Genomic DNA, 21,705 nt, shown 5'->3' with positions numbered 1-21,705 from the left:
AGCATTCCTCAGAGATTTTGGTCCATATTGACATGATGGCATCACACAGTTGCCGCAGATTTGTCGGCTGCACATCCCAAAGATGCTCCATACAAGGCAGGATGGATCCATGCTTTCATGTTGTTTACGCCAAATTCTGACCCTACCATCCGAATGTCGCAGCAGAAATCGAGACTCATCAGACCAAGCAACGTTTTTCCAATCTTCTACTGTCCAATTTCGATGAGCTTGTACAAATTGTAGCCTCAGTTTCCTGTTCTTAGCTGAAAGGAGTGGTACCCGGTGTGGTCTTCTGCTGCTGTAGCCCATCTGCCTCAAAGTTCGACGCACTGTGCGTTCAGAGATGCTCTTAGGCCTACCTTGGTTGTAACGGGTGGCGATTTGAGTCACTGTTGCCTTTCTATCAGCTCGAACCAGTCTGCCCATTCTCCTCTGACCTCTGGCATCAACAAGGCATTTCCGCCCACAGAACTGCCGCTCACTGGATTTTTTTTCTTTTTCGGACCATTCTCTGTAAACCCTAGAGATGGTTGTGCGTGAAAATCCCAGTAGATCAGCAGTTTCTGAAATACTCAGACCAGCCCTTCTGGCACCAACAACCATGCCACGTTCAAAGGCACTCAAATCACCTTTCTTCCCCATACTGATGCTCGGTTTGAACTGCAGGAGATTGTCTTGACCATGTCTACATGCCTAAATGCACTGAGTTGCCGCCATGTGATTGGCTGATTAGAAATTAAGTGTTAACAAGAAGTTGGACAGGTGTACCTAATAAAGTGGCCAGTGAGTGTATATATATATATATATATATATATATATATATATATATATATATATATATATAATACAATACTCACCTCTCCTCCTTGTTATCCTGCTGCTCTGGTCTCTGCAGAGCATAACAGCAGCCCCACTGCCCAGAACAGCGTGGCACGTGACGTTATCACGTGCCTGCTGCATCAGAGGCAGAGGGGAAATGATGGGAGAGGGCAACATCTGGTGCTCTCTCCTCCATCATTGTTTTCAACTGTATTGACATCTATGATAAAAATCAAACAAATAACCCCAACCTGGGAGGATGCTAATAAGAACAAATCCAATGAAAAGCCACTACTTAAAGTTACATATAGCATCCATACCAGTAAGTAATATGCATCTGTTCTACGCTAAATGGATAACATCATATAGCAACTGAAGCGTAAGTTGAACAAGAAATATAGACACTAAGGCGTGTATATGAACAAGAAATATAATAATCTTTATTGGAATAAAATACACATACAATTTTTAAAAAAATATATAATACCCACAAGAAGTGTTTGGTAAATGAGCCAAGCTAAACAAAAATGGCACCAATCCTGAGCAGATGGTCTGGCAAGACCTAGTGATATATATATAGCATAATAAGTTGCTAAAAAAAGACTAATATATTAGGGAGTATACTCCAGGCATACACTGCTAGAAATAGATACAAAAACCATAGTGGCGTATCAAAATTACCATGTATTAGGCATATAATAAACAGCAAAATAAGCCCGCTGTATTAGCAACAACCATGACAAAATTGAGTAATAAGATCTTACCAGAGCTCAGAGGATGGTGCCACGACCCCTATGATGCTGATACAGTTGAATGCGAGAGATGGCACTGGTGCCTTAACTCACGGGCCGCTATTAGTGGCACACCACTTGCTGGGTTCCCCTGGGGGGGTGGGGGCCCTAGGCAGATGCCTAGACTGCCTGCCCCTAAGGCCTGCCCTGCATACACTCTAGACTCAAACACCGAGAGACATAGAGAGAGAGAGACACACAGAGAGACACAGATGGACTTACCACCGGTCTGTCTTCTCATCAGTCCTTCTGACTCCCGCAGAGTACAGGGCTTGTGGTCACATCATGGTCACTTGACTGGTCACATGATTGTGATGTCACCAAAGGTCCAGAAGTCCCACACTGTACAAGACCTGTGGTGACATCACAGTCTCATGACCAGTCACATGATCGCAATGTCACCAAAGGTCCTGAAGCAGTCTCCATATAGAATGCTTCACTGGACGAGGGGAGCCCCAATTGCCCAGTCTGACTTCCCTAATGTCAGCCCTGTCTGCATGCATAGTATCTATATATATATATAAGAGGCATCGTGATTACTCGCTAATCCTGCCCCCTGCACAGTAGCTCCGCCCCCCACCACATCACCACACATAATCCTGCCCCCACCCCATTACCACAATCAATTCCGCCCCCACCACATTACCACACATAATCCCGCCCCCCAACACATCACCACACATAATCCCGCCCCTTCAACACATCACCACACATAATCCCACCCCCCAACACATCACCACACAATCCCGCCCCCGCACCCCATTACCACACATAATCTCGCCCCCCACCCCATTACGACACATAATCCCGCCCCCCCACCACATTACCACACATAATCCCACCCCCCCACCACATTACCACACATAATCACGCCCCCCACCACATTACCACACATAATCCCGCTCCCCCACCACATTACCACACATAATCTCGCCCCCACCACATTATCACACATTATCCCGCCCCCACCACATTACCACACATAATCACGCCCCAACCACATTACCACACATAATCCCGCTCCCCCACCACATTACCACACATAATCCTACCTCCCACCACATTATCACACATTATCCCGCCCCCACCACATTACCACACATAATCCCGCCCCCACCACATTTTTACAGATAATCCCACCCCCCAACACATTACCACACATAATCCCGCCCCCACCACATTACCACAGATAATCCCCCACCACATTACCACACATAATCCTGCCCTCCACCACATTACCACACATAATCCCACACCCCACCACGTTACCACACATAATCCCACCCCCCACCACATTACCACACATAATCCCCCCACCAAATTACCACACATAATCCCCCCACCACATTACCACACATAATCCCCCCACCACATTACCACACATAATCCCCCCACCACATTACCACACATAATCCCACCACCCAACCACATTACCACACATAATCCCGCCCCCCACCACATTACTACAGATAATACCGCCCCCCACCACATTACCACACATAATCCCACCCCCCACATTATCACACATAATCCCGCCCCCCCACCACATTACCACACATAATCCCGCCCCCCACCACATTACTACAGATAATACCGCCCCCCACCACATTACCACACATAATCCCGCCCCCCACATTACCACACATAATACCGCCCCCCCACCCCTTCACCACACATATTCCTGCCCACCACCCCATCACCACACATAATCCCACCCCCCACCACGTCACCACACGTAATCCCACCCCCCACCACATCACCACACGTAATCCCGCCCCCCACCACATTACCACACGCAATCTCGCCCCATAACCACATTACCACACTTAATCCCACCCCCCCACCACATTACCACACATAATCCCCCCACCACATTACCACACATAATTCCGCCCCACCACATTACCACACATAATCTCACCCCCACCACATTACCACACATAATCCTGCCCCCCACCACATTACCACACATAATCTTTCCCCCCATTACATTACCACACATTATCCTGCCCCCCACCACATTACCACACATAATCTTGCCCCCCATTACATTACCACACATTATCCTGCCCCCCACCACATTACGACACATAATCCCGCCCCCCACCACATTACCACACATAATCTCGCCCCCCACCACATTACCACACATTATCCCGCCCCACCACCCCATTACCACGCATAATCCCGCCCCCCCACCACATCACCACACATAATCCCGCCCCCAACACATCACCACACATAATCCCACCCCCCACCCCATTACCACACATAATCCCGCCCCCACCACATTGCCACAGATAATCCTGCCCCCCACCACATTACCACAGATAATCCCGCCCCCCCACCAAATTACCACACATAATGCCGCCCCCAACCACATTACCACAGATAATCCCGCCCCCCGCCACATTACCACACATAATCCCCCCACCACATTACCACACACAATCCAGCCCCCCACCCCATCACCACGCATAATCCCGCCCCCAACACATCACCACACTATTGTTATTAACTTCATTTTAACCCCTTAGTGACAAAGCCAATTTGGTACTTAATGACCGAGCCAATTTTTACAATTCTGACCACTGTCACTTTATGAGGTCATAACTCGGGAACGCTTCAACAGATCCTGCTGATTCTGAGATTGTTTTCTCGTGACATATTGTACTTCATGTTAGTGGTAACATTTCTTCGATATTACTTGCGTTTATTTATTAAAAAAATGGAAATATGGCGAAAATTTTGAAAATTTTGCAATTTTCAAAATTTGAATTTTTATTCCCTTACATCAGAGAGATATGTCACACAAAATGGTCAATAAATAACATTTCCCATATGTCTACTTTACATCAGCACAATTTTGAAAAAAAAAAAAAAAATATTAGGGAGTTATAAGGGTTAAAATTTGACCAGCAATTTCTTATTTTTACAGCAAAATTTACTAAACCATTTTTTTTAGGGACCACCTCACATTTGAAGTAAGTTTGAGGGGTCTATATGGCTGAAAATACCCAAAAGTGACACCATTCTAAAAACTGCACCCCTCAAGGTGCGCAAAACTACATTCAAGAAGATTATTAACCCTTCAGGTGCTTCACGAGAGCTAAAGCAATGTGGAAGGAAAAAATGAACATTTTACTTTTTTTTACAAACATTTTACTTCAGAACCAATTTTTTTTATTTTCATAAGTGTAAAAAAAGAAAATGAACCACATAATTTGTTGTGCAATTTGTCCGGAGAATGTCGATACGTCATATGTGGGGGGGGCCACTTTTTGGGTGCACAGCAGAGCTCCGAAGGGAAAGAGCGCCATTTGACTTTTTCAACACAGAATTCCCTGGAATTGAGATCAAACACCATGTCGCGTTTGGAGAGCCGCTGATGCGCCTAAACAGTGGAAACCCCCCAAAAGTGACCCCATTTTGGAAACTAGACCCCCTAAGGAACTTATCTAGGTGTGTGGTCAACACTTTGAACCCCCAAGTGCTTCACACAAGTTTATAACGTAGAGCCGAAAAAATTAAAAATCATTTTTTTTTCACAAGAATGATCTTTTCACCCCCAATTTTTTATTTTCCCAAGGGTAGCAAGAGAAATTGGTTCCCAAAAGTTGTTGTGCAATTTGTCCTGAGTATGTCGATACCCCGTATGTGGGGGTAAACCTCTGTTTGGGTGCACAGTAGAGCTCAGAAGGGAAGGAGCGCCATTTGGCTTTTTCAACATAGAATTCCCTGGAATTGAGATCGGACACCATGTCGCGTTTGGAGAGGCGCTGATGTGCCTAAACAGTGGAAACCCCTCACAAGTGACCCCATTTTGGAAACTAGACCCCCTAAGGAACTTATCTAGGCATGTGGTCAACACTTTGAACCCCCAAGTGCTTCACACAAGTTTATAACATAGAGCCGAAAAAATTAAAAATCATTTTTTTTTCACAAGAATGATCTTTTCACCCCCAATTTTTTATTTTCCCAAGGGTAGCAAGAGAAATTGGTTCCCAAAAGTTGTTGTGCAATTTGTTCTGAGTATGTCGATACCCCGTATGTGGGGGTAAATCTCTGTTTGGGCACACTGCGGAGCTTGGAAGGGAAGGAGCGCCGTTTGACTTTTTAATCTCTTAATTGTGAGAGCGGACGCCATTTTGGGTTTGTAGATGTGCCTAACAGCAGAAACCCCCCACAACTGACCCTGTTTTGGAAACTACACCCCTCAAAGAATTTAATCAGGGGTATATTGAGCAATTTGAACCCACATGTACGACACAGAGTTTGATAACATTAGGTCGGCATACTGAAAAAATTCATTTTTTTCCACGAGAATCTTGTTTTAGACCTGAATGTCTCACTTTTTCAGAAATAACATCAAAAAGTGGACCCCACAATTCGTTACCCACTTTATTATGAGTGCAGCGATATCCCATATGTAGTCAAAAAGTTCTGTTTGGACAAATGGCAGGGCTTGGACAGAAAGGGGCACAATGTGACAAATTTGGCTTTATTTGAAATTGAAGATCCAGGACCCATTCAAAGCTTCTAGAGACATTGAGCAAAAAAGAAAATCCTTCCAGGAATTATTACTCACAGAGGGAGGCATGCTCCTAAAACACATTGGCTGACTATAAAATTGGTCTTGCTAACAAAACAGTTGTCCCGCATTTGCGTATATTGTAGCAGGAAGAATAAACTGTACTGGAATGAAGGGCAAAATGTGTAGGAAAATGCAGCCAACTATGTGGCAAATCGGAGTTTGTTCCAAAGATGAAAGAACACCATCAGGGCTAGAATGGCAGACACTTTCAGAGACTGGTCGTACAACGTCCTTTTAGCTCCATCAATCCCTATATGGGGACAAATGTGCCAATAGACGTGGTACACCATAGCAAGCTCCCACCTGCCAAGGTCAGAACCGCTATATGCACAAAACAACCAGTTCTCTATAGAAAGTATTGTCTGGTACCAGAGGTTCGGCAAGAACCATAAAGTAAGCCCATAGTGTATAAGTACGGAACTTCCTAATTTTTTTAGAAATCCTACAATAAAATGATCATGCCTGTATCATCAACATAAATATAAGTAATATAAATGGAAGCCAAAGTTTTGTGTAGCAAGACAGTCATAAAAACAGTCAAAGTTAGATAAATGGTCAAAAATGTTTGTGAGTAATCAAGTCCTAGAATTCATTTTCAGATGATCTCACTTTTCAAGATCATTTCTGGGGTCCACATTCTAACGCTTATTGACATGGGTACGTGGACGAGAATTTGTTGGAATAGTAGTTTGGTATGGGATTGATCAAGTTCTAGAATTTTCAGATGACCTGACTTTGCAAGAACATTTGTGGGGTCCACACTCTAGAGCGTACAGACGTGGGTAAGTGGATGAGAATTTGTTGGGATAGTAGTTTGGTATGGGATTGATCAAGTTCTGGAATTAATTATGAAATGGGGTAAAATGGGATCTACTAATTAAAATAATATTTATCAATTGTTCCAAATTGTACTACTTGGGCCACTAAGCAGAAAATAAAAATTATTGAAAAAAAAACCAAACTAATAATTGTAGGTGGTGTGGTAGGTCTCAAAACAGGGGGAGATACAAAGGCCTGGTTGGGATGGGCATGTGGGGCAATAGAATCGGGAATCACTCCGTCTGCCATGCTTTCTGCAAACTCTGCACCTTTTTTTGAGGATACCTTTGGGTGGGAGTGACAGGGACAGGGTGAGGAAAATGGCGTTCTGAAAGTCTCCGGGAATCCTCAGAGTCGAAGGCTTCCCCTGGTGCCATGGACTGAAATATGAGGCTCTCTACAACTTTTTCCTGAAAGTGCAGGAACGTAAGTGGTCCTTGTGATTTTTTTATATAGGACAAAACTGTTATAAGTGGCAGTTTGGATTAGATAGATTGCCACCTTTTTATACCATGCCCTGGTCTTCCTCTTGACCAGGTATGGTTGCAGAACCTGGTCTGACAAGTCTACGCCACCCATGTGTTTGTTGTAGTCTGTGACGCAGACAGGTTTTTCTTTGTCCCTGGTGGCACCCCTCTCTCTGACCGTCACAGTGGTGTCCGTATGCAGTGTGGAAAGCATGTAGACGTCCTTCCTGTCTTTCCACTTCACTGCAAGAAGTTGGTCGCTTGCAAGTGAGAAAGACGCCCCCCTCTCCAAGCGTCTGGACACCAACTGTGACGGAAGCCCCACTCTATTTTTCCTCACTGTCCCACAGGCCCCTGTATTTGCAGCATGGAGGGATTTGTATAGGGGGATGCTCGTGTAATAGTTGTCCGTATACACGTGGTACCCTTGATTGAGAAAGGGCGTCATTAGCTCCCAGACAATTTTGCCTGGGATACCAATTGTCTGGGGGCAGTTTGGGGGGTTTATTTGGCGGTCCCTACCTTCATAAATTAAAAAGGTGGACGTGTACCCTGATGAGCTCTCGCATGCTTTGTATAATTTTACGCCGTATTTGGCTCTCTTGGAGGGAATAAATTGGCGGAATGACAGACGGCCCTTGTAGCTCATCAAGGACTCGTCGACTGCCACATTTTGCTCTGGGGTATAGGAATTTAGAAAGGAAGTTTTTAGGAGGGAAATTAGGGGTCTTAATTTATTTAGCCGATCGTAGTTGGGGTCAGTTCTTGGGAGGGCTTGGGAATTGTCACTAAAGTGGAGGAATCTCATCAGGGCTTCGTAACGGACTCGGGTCATGACTGCTGCAAATACAGGGGTGCTGTGGACAGCTTTTGTTGCCCAGTAAGAGCGGAGAGTGGTTTTTTTTACTATACCCATATTCAGGGTGAGGCCTAAGAATTTTTTTATTTCGGGGACATTTGTGGGGATCCAGGAACGGGAATGAAAGGCATTGGGTTTTTGGGAAATATACTGGCGGGTATATAGGTTAGTTTGGTGGACGATTAATTGCAGGACTTCGGGGCTAATGAAAATTTCAAAAAAATCAATGGGGGTAAAATTGGCGACATTTACTTTTATTCCAGGGACTGCAGAAAAAGGGGGAATTTGAGGGGAAAATGAGGTGTCATTATACCACAGCGGTGGGGGGACTGCGGTACTTGGTCCTGCCTCTGAAGCTTCAGCAGTGACGACCGACTCCGCTACCATCGGGCTGGGGGATCCCGTGGAGGAAGAGTCATCATCACTGTCTGAAAACTGCTCAGCTTCAGAGGCAGATTCTGTTTCACTGCCGGAGCTGCCGGAGCAAAGCAGGCTGTAAGCTTGCTCCGCGCTGAAACTTCTGCGGGCCATTTTATTTATTTCAAACCCCAACCCCAACCCTAACCCTAACCCTAACCCTAAAATTTTTTTTTAAAAAAAATTATAATATATATATTTTTTTTTATAATCCCCTGCTTATGATGCAGGGATTACGGGGAACGGGGGTGGGTAAATTCGATGCTGGCGGGTATAGAAATGGCTTTTTTTATTACTGACAGGGCAGCGCTTGATATGTAGTCTCTCTCTCTTCTCTCCCAGAACAACTACAAGGAGAGAAGAGAGAGGTACATCCCAAGTGCTGCCATGTTTATCAAACATTTGGGGTTTTGATTACTGTGATAGGACAGATCACAGTAATCAAAACCCAGCAGCCTATGAGAAAATTCTCACAGGTTGCTGGGTCTCTGCTGGCAGATCATGGCAGGCACACTGCGCATGCGCCCGCCATTTTCTTCCAGCAGAGAAGAAGAAGGGGGGCCGGGAGCTGTGGGCTGTGGGCTGGGGACCGGGGACCGGGGGACACACCGGAGGTATGGTGGGGGGCTCTGGGGACTCTATTTCTCTCCCTTCTGATGTACGATCACATCAGAGGGGAGAGAAATGAAAAGCAAACTTTTTTTTTTTTTTTACAAACTATATGCAGCGATCGCAACCCCGGGGGTCTGTAAAGACCCCCGGGATTGCGATCGCTCCAGGGGTCGGTAAAAACCGACCCCAATACACTGCGGGGAGGCTGGGCTCTGGCGGCCGGAGTTATCTTTTGGCGGGCGCATCTGCTCATGCGCCCGCCATCTTGGAGCACTAGGAAGGAGGAGGATGGTCGGGGACCGGAGGGGGAACTTTTTCGGTACATAAGGTACCGTGGGGGGCTCGGGGGACCCTATTTCTCTCCCCTCTAATGTGCGATCACATTAGAGGGGAGAGAAAGAAAACGCAAGTCCGGATTTTTTATTTTTTTTTGCGATCGCCGGTAAACGGTTAATTACCGGCGATCGCAAAAGCGGGGTCGGTAAAAACCGACCTGAATCATGTTCTCTGGGGTCTCGGCTACCCTTAGCGGCCGCCGTTAAAAGGCGTATCGGCGGTCGTTAAGGGGTTAAGTTAATTTACCACCTGCATAAGAACTATTGAATGTTGTCGTTATTTACTTTAGTTTAATCACCAGCAGCGTTAATTAGATAGCAATGAGCGTGCCGAGCGTTAGCTGGCTGGAAACATTTAGTTTCTTATATTTTGATATTTGGTGGAAAAGAAGAATTACTGTATATTTTTGCTACTTTTTTTTTTTGCATGTTTTTATTTTTAAATTCATGTGATCATCTTATTTTGGACAAATTCTTACTCTCTATTTCAGTTCATACTTTAATTGAGCTCCAGGTCTTAATGTTGTAAATAGGCCGTCGACCATTATTTCTGTTTAGCAAACACTATATGACTTATGGGCAGCCTTATACTATGGGATGATGTCACATATCGCGCTATCAATCATTCTCTATGTCTGATTCCCTATCTTATCCAGTTTGTCATGGCATGGCTTCTGCAGTAATTCTCTGCCAAACTGCAAATAACAGACACAGCTATAATTTCACTCAAGCAAGTGCTTCCTAGTAATTAATAAATTAACTGGCATTCGTACATCTTGTCTTGTACTGCCAATTGCCTCTGTTAAAGGGAGAAATGCACAAGTAGCTGAATTGCTATTACAGTGGCATGTAAAGGTTTGGGCATCCCTGCTTAAAACTACTGATATTGTGAACAGTTAAGCAAGTTGAAGATTAAATTATATCTAAAAGGCCTAAAGTTAAAGATAACACATTTCCTTTGTATTTTAGGCAAAAAAGTAATCTTTTACTTTTTAAAAATTACAAAAAGGAAAATGGACTGATGGAAAAGTTTGGGCACCCTGCATGATTAGAACCTAGCAGTACCCCCTTTTGAAAGTATCAAAGCTTGTAAATGCTTTTTGCAGCCAGTCAAGAGTCTTTCAATTCTTGTTTGAAATATTTTTATCCATTCTTTCCTGGAAAATTCTTGCGGTTCTGTGAGATTTCTGGGTCGTTTTACATGCACTGCTATTTTGAGGTCTAGCTACAGATTTTCAATGATTTTCAGATCATGGGACTGTGACAACCATGGTAAAACCTTCAGCCTGCACCTTTTGAGGCAGTCTGTTGTGGTTTTTGACTTGTGTTTAACCCCTTAGGCTACTTTCACACATCAGATTTTTGCCGTCAGGAGCAATCCGGCGAATTTTGAAAAAAAACGGATCCGGTGAATGATGCCGCCAGATCCGTTTTTTTCCCATAGACTTGTATTAGCGCCGGATTGCGTTCGATGGCCTTATGTTTCATCCATTTTGCCGGTCCAGAGGCAAAATGGACAGAGGAGCGTTTTTTGTGTCCGGCGAAAAACCGGACAGTGCCTGATCTGGCGCCATCCGGCTTTTCCTATGATGGAAGCCTATGGCGCCGGAACCGTCAAATGCAGAAATCCAGCTATGGATTCTGGTTTTGAAACCGAGCATGCCTGATTTTTAGAATTTTCCATTCTAGTCTCTCTCTCTCTCTCTCTCCAGCTCTCTCCCTGATCCAATTGGCCAGAACAGCTAGTCGGATCCGGCAGAAAACCGGATCCATTGCATCAGGTTTTTCACTATTTTCTATGGATCTGGTGATCCGTCACACCGCTGGATTAAGCCTGACGGCGAAAACCTGATGTGTGAAAGTAGCCTTAGTGACAGCCAATTTTGTCCTTAACCCCTTTCTGACCTCGGACGGGATAGCACGTCCGATGTCAGAACCCCCGCTTTGATGCGGGCTCCGGCGGTGAGCCCGCATCAAAGCCTGGACATGTCAGCTGTTTTGAACAGCTGACATGTGCCCGCAATAGCGGCGGGTGAAATTGCGATTCACCCGCCGCTATTAACTAGTTAAATGCCGCTGTCAAACGCTGACAGCGGCATTTAACCGGCGCTTCCGGCCATGCGGCCGGAAATGAGCACATCGCCGACCCCTGTCACATGATCGGGGGTCAGCGATGCATTTGCATAGTAACCATAGAGGTCATTGAGACCTCTATGGTTACTGATCTCGGCTAGCTGTGAGCGCCACCCTGTGGTCGGCTGTTGTGAAATTGGATTCTGGGCTCCCCCGGTGGCCACTTGTGGAATTGTACTTGGCTGCATCATCCCCTCTGTTCACCTGCTCCTATCAGGATGTGGGAGTCGCTATATAACCTTGCTCCTCTGTCAGTTTCATGCCGGTCAACAATGTAATCAGAAGCCTTTCTGTGCATGTTCCTGCTACTAGACAACTCCCAGCTAAGTTGGACTTTTGTCCTTGTGTGTTTTTGCATTTTGTTCCTGTTCACAGCTGCTGTTTCGTTACTGTGTCTGGAAAGCTCTTGTGAGCGGAAATTGCCACTCTGGTGTTATGAGTTAATGCTAGAGTCTTAAAGTAATTTCTGGATGGTGTTTTGATAGGGTTTTCTGCTGACCATGAAAGTGCCCTTTCTGTCTTCTTTCTATCTAGTAAGCGGACCTCGATTTTTGCTAAACCTATTTTCATACTACGTTTGTCATTTCATCTAAAATCACCGCCAATATATGTGGGGGCCTCTGTCTGCCTTTTGGGAAAATTTCTCTAGAGGTGAGCCAGGACTGTCTTTTCCTCTGCTAGGATTAGGTAGTTCTCCGGCTGGCGCTGGGCATCTAGGGATAAAAAAACGTAGGCATGCTACCCGGCCACTTCTAGTTGTGCGGCAGGTTTAGTTCATGGTCAGTATAGTTTCCATCTTCCAAGAGCTAGTTCTCATATATGCTGGGCTATGTTCTCTCGCCATTGAGAATCATGACAGTTTGACCGGCCAAAAAAAAGGGTTAAATTACTGCCTGAGAAAGGAGAGAAAAAAGAAGTCTGCTACAATTTTTTTTTTTTTTTTTCCTCTAGTTCTGAGTGTGCTCTTAATTGAATCACTTGCTAGTCTGCCTATACTGCAGCCTTCCTCTCTTTCTCTCCTTCTTATCCTTGAATGGCTTTGTGTTCACCTGTTTCAAATGGATCTTCAGAGTGTAGCTACAGGTTTGAATAATCTCGCCACAAAGGTACAAAATTTGCAAGATTTCGTTGTTCATGCACCTATGTCTGAGCCTAGAATTCCTTTGCCTGAATTCTTCTCGGGGAATAGATCTCACTTTCAAAATTTTAAAAATAATTGCAAATTGTTTTTGTCCCTGAAGTCTCGCTCTGCCGGAGACCCTGCACAGCAGGTCAGGATTGTAATTTCCTTGCTCCGGGGCGACCCTCAAGACTGGGCTTTTGCATTGGCACCAGGGGATCCTGCGTTGCTCAATGTGGATGCGTTTTTTCTGGCCTTGGGGTTGCTTTATGAGGAACCTCATTTAGAGCTTCAGGCGGAAAAGGCCTTGATGTCCTTGTCTCAGGGGCAAGATGAAGCTGAAATATACTGCCAAAAATTCCGCAAATGGTCTGTGCTTACTCAGTGGAATGAGTGCGCCCTGGCGGCGATTTTCAGAGAAGGTCTCTCTGATGCCATTAAGGATGTTATGGTGGGGTTCCCTGTGCCTGCGAGTCTGAATGAGTCCATGACGATGGCTATTCAGATCGATAGGCGTCTGCGGGAGCGCAAACCTGTGCACCATTTGGCGGTGTCTACTGAGAAAACGCCAGAAAATATGCAATGTGATAGAATTCTGTCCAGAAGCGAGCGGCAGAATTTTAGACGAAAAAATGGGTTGTGCTTCTATTGTGGTGATTCAACTCATGTTATATCAGCATGCTTTAAGCGTACTAAGAAGCCTGACAAGTCTGTTTCAATTAGCACTTTACAGTCTAAGTTTATTCTATCTGTGACCCTGATTTGTTCTTTGTCATCTATTACCGCGGACGCCTATGTCGACTCTGGCGCTGCTTTGAGTCTTATGGATTGGTCCTTTGCCAAACGCTGTGGGTATGATTTGGAGCCATTGGAGGCTCCGATACCTCTGAAAGGGATTGACTCCACCCCATTGGCTAGTAATAAACCACAATACTGGACACAAGTGACTATGCGTGTTAATCCGGATCACCAGGAGGTTATTCGCTTTCTGGTGCTGTATAATCTACATGATGTTTTGGTGCTGGGATTGCCATGGCTGCAATCTCATAACCCAGTCCTCGACTGGAGAGCTATGTCTGTGTTAAGCTGGGGATGTAAAGGAACTCATGGGGACGTACCTTTGGTTTCCATTTCATCATCTATTCCCTCTGAGATTCCTGAATTCTTGTCTGACTTTCGTGACGTTTTTGAAGAACCCAAGGTTGGTTCACTACCTCCGCACCGGGAGTGCGATTGTGCCATAGACTTGATCCCGGGTAGTAAATACCCTAAGGGTCGTTTATTTAATCTGTCTGTGCCTGAACACGCGGCTATGCGAGAATATATAAAGGAGTCCTTGGAAAAGGGACATATTCGTCCTTCGTCATCTCCCTTAGGAGCCGGTTTTTTCTTTGTGTCTAAGAAAGACGGCTCTTTGAGGCCGTGTATTGATTATCGACTTTTGAATAAAATCACGGTTAAATATCAATATCCGTTACCACTGCTTACTGATTTGTTTGCTCGTATAAAGGGGGCCAAGTGGTTCTCTAAGATTGATCTCCGTGGGGCGTATAATTTGGTGCGAATCAAGCAGGGGGATGAGTGGAAAACCGCATTTAATAAGCCCGAGGGCCATTTTGAGTATTTGGTGATGCCTTTTGGTCTTTCAAATGCCCCTTCAGTCTTCCAGTCCTTTATGCATGACATTTTCCGCGATTATTTGGACAAATTTATGATTGTGTATCTGGATGATATTCTGATTTTTTCGGATGACTGGGACTCTCATGTCCAGCAGGTCAGGAGGGTTTTTCAGGTTTTGCGGTCTAATTCCTTGTGTGTGAAGGGTTCTAAGTGTGTTTTTGGGGTTCAAAAGATTTCCTTCTTGGGATACATTTTTTCCCCCTCTTCCATCGAGATGGATCCTGTCAAGGTTCAGGCTATTGGTGATTGGACGCAACCCTCTTCTCTTAAGAGTCTTCAGAAATTTTTGGGCTTTGCTAACTTTTATCGTCGATTTATTGCTGGTTTTTCTGATGTTGTAAAACCATTGACTGATTTGACTAAGAAGGGTGCTGATGTTGCTGATTGGTCCCCTGATGCTGTGGAGGCCTTTCGGGAGCTCAAGCGCCGCTTTTCTTCCGCCCCAGTGTTGCGTCAGCCTGATGTTGCTCTTCCTTTTCAGGTTGAGGTCGACGCTTCTGAAATCGGAGCTGGGGCGGTGTTGTCGCAGAGAAGTTCCGACTGCTCCGTGATGAGACCTTGTGCTTTTTTTTCCCGTAAATTTTCGCCCGCCGAGCGGAATTATGATATTGGGAATCGGGAGCTTTTGGCCATGAAGTGGGCTTTTGAGGAGTGGCGTCACTGGCTTGAGGGGGCCAGACATCAGGTGGTGGTATTGACTGACCACAAGAATTTAATTTACCTTGAGTCTGCCAGGCGCCTGAATCCTAGACAGGCGCGCTGGTCGTTGTTTTTCTCTCGGTTTAATTTTGTGGTGTCTTACCTACCGGGTTCTAAGAATGTTAAGGCGGATGCCCTTTCTAGGAGTTTTGAGCCTGACTCCCCTGGTAATTCTGAGCCCACAGGTATCCTTAAAGATGGAGTGATATTGTCTGCCGTTTCTCCAGACCTGCGGCGGGCCTTGCAGGAGTTTCAGGCGGATAGACCTGATCGTTGCCCACCTGGTAGACTGTTTGTTCCTGATGATTGGACCAGTGGAGTCATCTCTGAGGTTCATTCTTCTGCGTTGGCAGGTCATCCTGGAATCTTTGGTACCAGGGATTTGGTGGCAAGGTCCTTCTGGTGGCCTTCCCTGTCACGAGATGTGCGAGGCTTTGTGCAGTCTTGTGACGTTTGTGCTCGGGCCAAGCCTTGTTGTTCTCGGGCTAGTGGATTGTTGTTACCCTTGCCTATCCCGAAGAGGCCTTGGACGCACATCTCGATGGATTTTATTTCGGATCTGCCTGTTTCTCATAAGATGTCTGTCATCTGGGTGGTGTGTGACCGTTTCTCTAAGATGGTCCATCTGGTTCCCTTGCCTAAGTTGCCTTCTTCTTCCGAGTTGGTTCCTCTGTTTTTTCAAAATGTTGTTCGTTTGCATGGTATTCCGGAGAATATCGTTTCTGACAGAGGGACCCAATTCGTGTCTAGATTTTGGCGGGCATTCTGTGCTAGGATGGGCATAGATTTGTCTTTTTCGTCTGCTTTCCATCCTCAGACTAATGGCCAGACCGAGCGGACTAATCAGACCTTGGAGACATATTTGAGGTGTTTTGTGTCTGCGGATCAGGATGATTGGGTTGCTTTTTTGCCTTTGGCGGAGTTCGCCCTCAATAATCGGGCCAGCTCTGCCACCTTGGTGTCCCCGTTTTTCTGTAATTCGGGGTTTCATCCTCGATTTTCCTCCGGTCAAGTGGAATCTTCGGATTGTCCTGGAGTGGATGCTGTGGTGGAGAGGTTGCATCAGATTTGGGGGCAGGTGGTGGACAATTTGAAGTTGTCCCAGGAGAAGACTCAGCTTTTTGCCAACCGCCGTCGTCGTGTTGGTCCTCGGCTTTGTGTTGGGGACTTGGTGTGGTTGTCTTCTCGTTTTGTCCCTATGAGGGTTTCTTCTCCTAAGTTTAAGCCTCGGTTCATCGGCCCGTACAAGATATTGGAGATTCTTAATCCTGTGTCCTTCCGTTTGGACCTCCCTACATCCTTTTCGATTCATAATGTTTTTCATCGGTCATTGTTGCGCAGGTATGAGGTACCGGCTGTGCCTTCCGTTGAGCCTCCTGCTCCGGTGTTGGTTGAGGGTGAGTTGGAGTACGTTGTGGAAAAGATCTTGGACTCTCGTGTTTCCAGACGGAAACTCCAGTATCTGGTCAAATGGAAGGGATACGGTCAGGAGGATAATTCTTGGGTCACTGCCTCTGATGTTCATGCCTCCGATCTTGTCCGTGCCTTTCATAGGGCTCATCCTGATCGCCCTGGTGGTTCTGGTGAGGGTTCGGTGCCCCCTCCTTGAGGGGGGGGTACTGTTGTGAAATTGGATTCTGGGCTCCCCCGGTGGCCACTTGTGGAATTGTACTTGTGTGCATCATCCCCTCTGTTCACCTGCTCCTATCAGGATGTGGGAGTCGCTATATAACCTTGCTCCTCTGTCAGTTTCATGCCGGTCAACAATGTAATCAGAAGCCTTTCTGTGCATGTTCCTGCTACTAGACAACTCCCAGCTAAGTTGGACTTTTGTCCTTGTGTGTTTTTGCATTTTGTTCCTGTTCACAGCTGCTGTTTCGTTACTGTGTCTGGAAAGCTCTTGTGAGCGGAAATTGCCACTCTGGTGTTATGAGTTAATGCTAGAGTCTTAAAGTAATTTCTGGATGGTGTTTTGATAGGGTTTTCTGCTGACCATGAAAGTGCCCTTTCTGTCTTCTTTCTATCTAGTAAGCGGACCTCGATTTTTGCTAAACCTATTTTCATACTACGTTTGTCATTTCATCTAAAATCACCGCCAATATATGTGGGGGCCTCTGTCTGCCTTTTGGGAAAATTTCTCTAGAGGTGAGCCAGGACTGTCTTTTCCTCTGCTAGGATTAGGTAGTTCTCCGGCTGGCGCTGGGCATCTAGGGATAAAAAAACGTAGGCATGCTACCCGGCCACTTCTAGTTGTGCGGCAGGTTTAGTTCATGGTCAGTATAGTTTCCATCTTCCAAGAGCTAGTTCTCATATATGCTGGGCTATGTTCTCTCGCCATTGAGAATCATGACAGTCGGCGCTCATAGCACACCTGCAATTCAGCTATATAGCAGCGATCTGATGATCGCTGCTATGTAGCTGAGCCGATCGAGTTGTGCCAGCTTCTAGCCTCCCATGAAGGCTATTGAAGCATGGCAAAAGTAAAAAAAAAAAGTTAAAAAAATGTGAAAAAAATAAAAAAAATATAAAAGTTTAAATCACCCCCCTTTCGCCCCATTCAAAATAAATCAATTAAAAAAAAAATCAAACCTACACATATTTGGTATCACCGTGTTCAGAATCGCCTGATCTATCAGTAAAAAAAAGCAATAAGCTGATCACTAAACAGCGTAGCGAGAAAAAAATTTGAAACGCCAGAATTAAGTTTTTTTGGTTGCCGCGACATTGCATTAAAATGCAATAACGGGCGGTCAAAAGGAAATATCTGCACCGAAATGGTATCATTAAAAATGCCAGCTCGGCACGCAAAAAATAAGCCCTCATCCGACCCCAGATCATGAAAAATGGAGACGCTACGGGTATCGGAAAATGACACAATGTTTTTCTTTTTTTTTTTAGCAAAGTTTGGAATTTTTTTTACCACTTAGATAAAAAATAACCTAGTCATGTTAGGTGTCTATGAACTCGTAATGACCTGGAAAATCATAATGGCAGGTCAGTTTTAGCATTTAGTGAACCTAGCAAAAAATCCAAACAAAAAACAAGTGTGGGACTGCACATTTTTTGCAATTTCACTGCACTTGGAATTTTTTTCCCGTTTTCTAGTACACGACATGCTAAAACCAATGATGTCGTTCAAAAGAACATCTCATCCCGCAAAAAATAAGCCCTCACATGGCCATATTGACGGAAAAATAAAAAAGTTATGGCTCTGGGAAGGAGGGGAGCGAAAAACGAACACGGAAAAATGGAAAATCCCAAGGTCATGAAGGGGTTAACCCCTTCATGACCTTGCCGTTTTTTGCCATTCTGACCAGTGTCCCTTTATGAGGTAATAACTCAGGAACGCTTCAACGGATCCTAGCGATTCTGAGATTGTTTTTTCGTGACATATTGGGCTTCATGTTAGTGGTAAATTTAGGTCGATAATTTCTGAGTTTATTTGTGAAAAAAATGAAAATTTGGCAAAAATTTTGAAAATTTCGCAATTTTCACATTTTGAATTTTTATTCTGTTAAACTAGAGAGTTATGTGACACAAAATAGTTAATAAATAACATTTCCCACATGTCTACTTTACATCAGCACAATTTTGGAAACAAATTTTTTTTTTGCTAGGAAGTTATAAGGGTTAAAATTTGACCAGTGATTTCTCATTTTTACAACAAAATTTACAAAACCATTTTTTTTAGGGACCACCTCACATTTGAAGTCAGTTTGAGGGTTCTATATGGCTGAAAATACCCCAAAGTGACACCATTCTAAAAACTGCACCCCTCAAGGTGCTCAAAACCACATTCAAGAAGTTTATTAACCCTTCAGGTGTTTCACAGCAGCAGAAGCAACATGGAAGTAAAAAATGAACATTTAACTTTTTAGTCACAAAAATGATCTTTTAGCGAAATTTTTTTTATTTTCCCAAGGGTAAAAGGAGAAACTGGACCACGATCGTTGTTGTCCAATTTGTTCTGAGTACGCTGATACCTCATATGTGGGGGTAAACCACTGTTTGGGCGCACGGCAGGGCTCGGAAGGGAAGGAGCGCCATTTGACTTTTTCAATGAAAAATTATCTCCATCGCTAGCAGACACCATGTCACGTTTGGAGAGCCCCTGTGTGCCTAAACATTGGAGCTCCCCCACAAGTGACCCCATTTTGGAAACTAGACCCCCCAAGGAACTTATCTAGAAGCATAGTGAGCACTTTAAACTCTCAGGTGCTTCACAAATTGATCCGTAAAAATGAAAAAGTACTTTTTTTTCACACAAAATTTCTTTTAGCCTCAATTTTTTCATTTTCACATGGGCAACAGGATAAAATGGATCCTAAAATTTGTTGGGCAATTTCTCCTGAGTACACCGATACCTCATATGTGGGGGTAAACCACTGTTTGGGTGCACGGCAAGGCTCGGAAGGGGAGGCGTGCCATTTGACGTTTTGAATGGAAAATTAGCTCCAATCATTAGCGGACACCATGTCGCGTTTAGAGAGCCCCTGTGTGCCTAAACATTGGAGCTCCCACACAAGTGACCCCATTTTAGAAACTAGACCTCCGAAGGAACTAATCTAGATGTGTGGTGAGCACTTTGAACCCCCAAGTGCTTCACAGAAGTTTATAATGCAGAGCCATGAAAATAAAAAATAATTTTTCTTTTCTCAAAAATGATTTTTTAGCCCACATTTTTTTATTTTCCCAAGGGTAACAGGAGAAATTGGACCCCAAAAGTTGTTGTCCAGTTTCTTCTGAGTACGCTGATACCCCATATGTGGGGGTAAACCACTGTTTTGGCACACGTCGGGGTTTGGAAGGGAAGTAGTGACGTTTTAAAATGCAGACTTTGATGGAATGCTCTGCGGGCGTCAGGTTGCGTTTGCAGAGCCCCTGATGTGCTTAAACAGTAGGAACTCCCCACAATTGACTCCATTTTGGAAACTAGACCCCCAAGGGAACTTATCTAGATGTGTGGTGAGCACTTTGAACCCCCAAGTGCTTCACAGAAGTTTATAACGCAGAGCCATGAAATTAATAAATGTGTTTCCTTTCCTCAAAAATATTTTTTTAGCCCAGAATTTTTTATTTTTGCAAGGGTAACAGGAGAAATTTTACCCCAAAAGTTGTTTTCCAGTTTCTCCTGAGTACGCTGATACCCCATATGTGGGGTAAACCACTGTTTGGGCACATGCCGGGGCTCGGAAGGGAAGTAGTGACGTTTTGAAATGCAGACTTTGATGGAATGGTCTGCGGGCATCATGTTACGTTTGCAGAGCCCCTGATATGCCTAAACAGTAGAAACCCCCCACAAGTGACCCCATTTTGGAAACTAGACCCCCCAAGGAACTTATCTAGATGTATGGTGAGCACGTTCAACCCCCAAGTGCTTCACAGACGTTTACAATGCAGAGCCGTGAAAATAAAAAATCATTTTTCTTTCCTCAGAAAAGATGTTTTAGCAAGCAATTTTTTATTTTCACAAGGGTAACAGGAGAAATTGGACCCCAATATTTGTTGCCCAGTTTGTTGTGAGTACGCTGATACCCCATATGTGGGGGTAAACCACTGTTTGGGCACACGACAGGGCTCGGAAGGGAAGTAGTGACATTTGAAATGCAGACTTTGATGGAATGGTCTGCGGGCGTCACATTGCATTTGCAGAGCCCCTGATGTGCCTAAACAGTAGAAACACCCCACAAGTTACCCCATTTTGGAAACTAGACCCCCCAAGGAACTTATCTAGATGTGTGGTGAGCACGTTCAACCCCCAAGTGCTTCACAGAAGTTTATAACGCAGAGCCGTGAAAATAAAAAATAATTGTTCTTTCCTCAAAAATTATGTTTTAGCAAGTAATTTTTTATTTTTGCAAGGGTATCAGGAGAAATTGGACCCCAACAGTTGTTGCCCAGTTTGTCCTGAGTACGCTGGTACCCCAAATGTGGGGGTAAACCACTGTTTGGGTGCACGTCGGGGCTTGGAAGGGAGGGAGCACCATTTGACTTTTTGAACGCAAGATTGGCTGGAATCAATGGTGGCGCCATGTTGCGTTTGGAGACCCCTGATGTGCCTAAACAGTGGAAACCCCTCAATTCTAACTTCAACACTAACCCCAACACACCCCTAATCCTAATCCCAACTGTAGCCATAACCCTAATCACAACCCTAACCCCAACACACCCCTAACCACAACCCTAACCCCAACACACCCGTAACCCTAATTCCAATCCTAATCCTAACCCTAATCCCTAACCCTAATTCCAACCCTAACCCTAATCCTAACCCTAATCCCAACCCTAACCACAACTGTAACCCCAACACACCCCTAACCCTATCCGTAACCTTAACCACAAGCCTAATCTTAACCCTAT

This window comes from Ranitomeya variabilis, chromosome 3, assembly GCF_051348905.1.
Source record: "Ranitomeya variabilis isolate aRanVar5 chromosome 3, aRanVar5.hap1, whole genome shotgun sequence".
Taxonomy (NCBI): Eukaryota; Metazoa; Chordata; class Amphibia; order Anura; family Dendrobatidae; genus Ranitomeya; species Ranitomeya variabilis.
The sequence above is the reverse complement of the archived record's forward strand: the minus strand, read 5'-3'. Positions refer to the sequence as shown.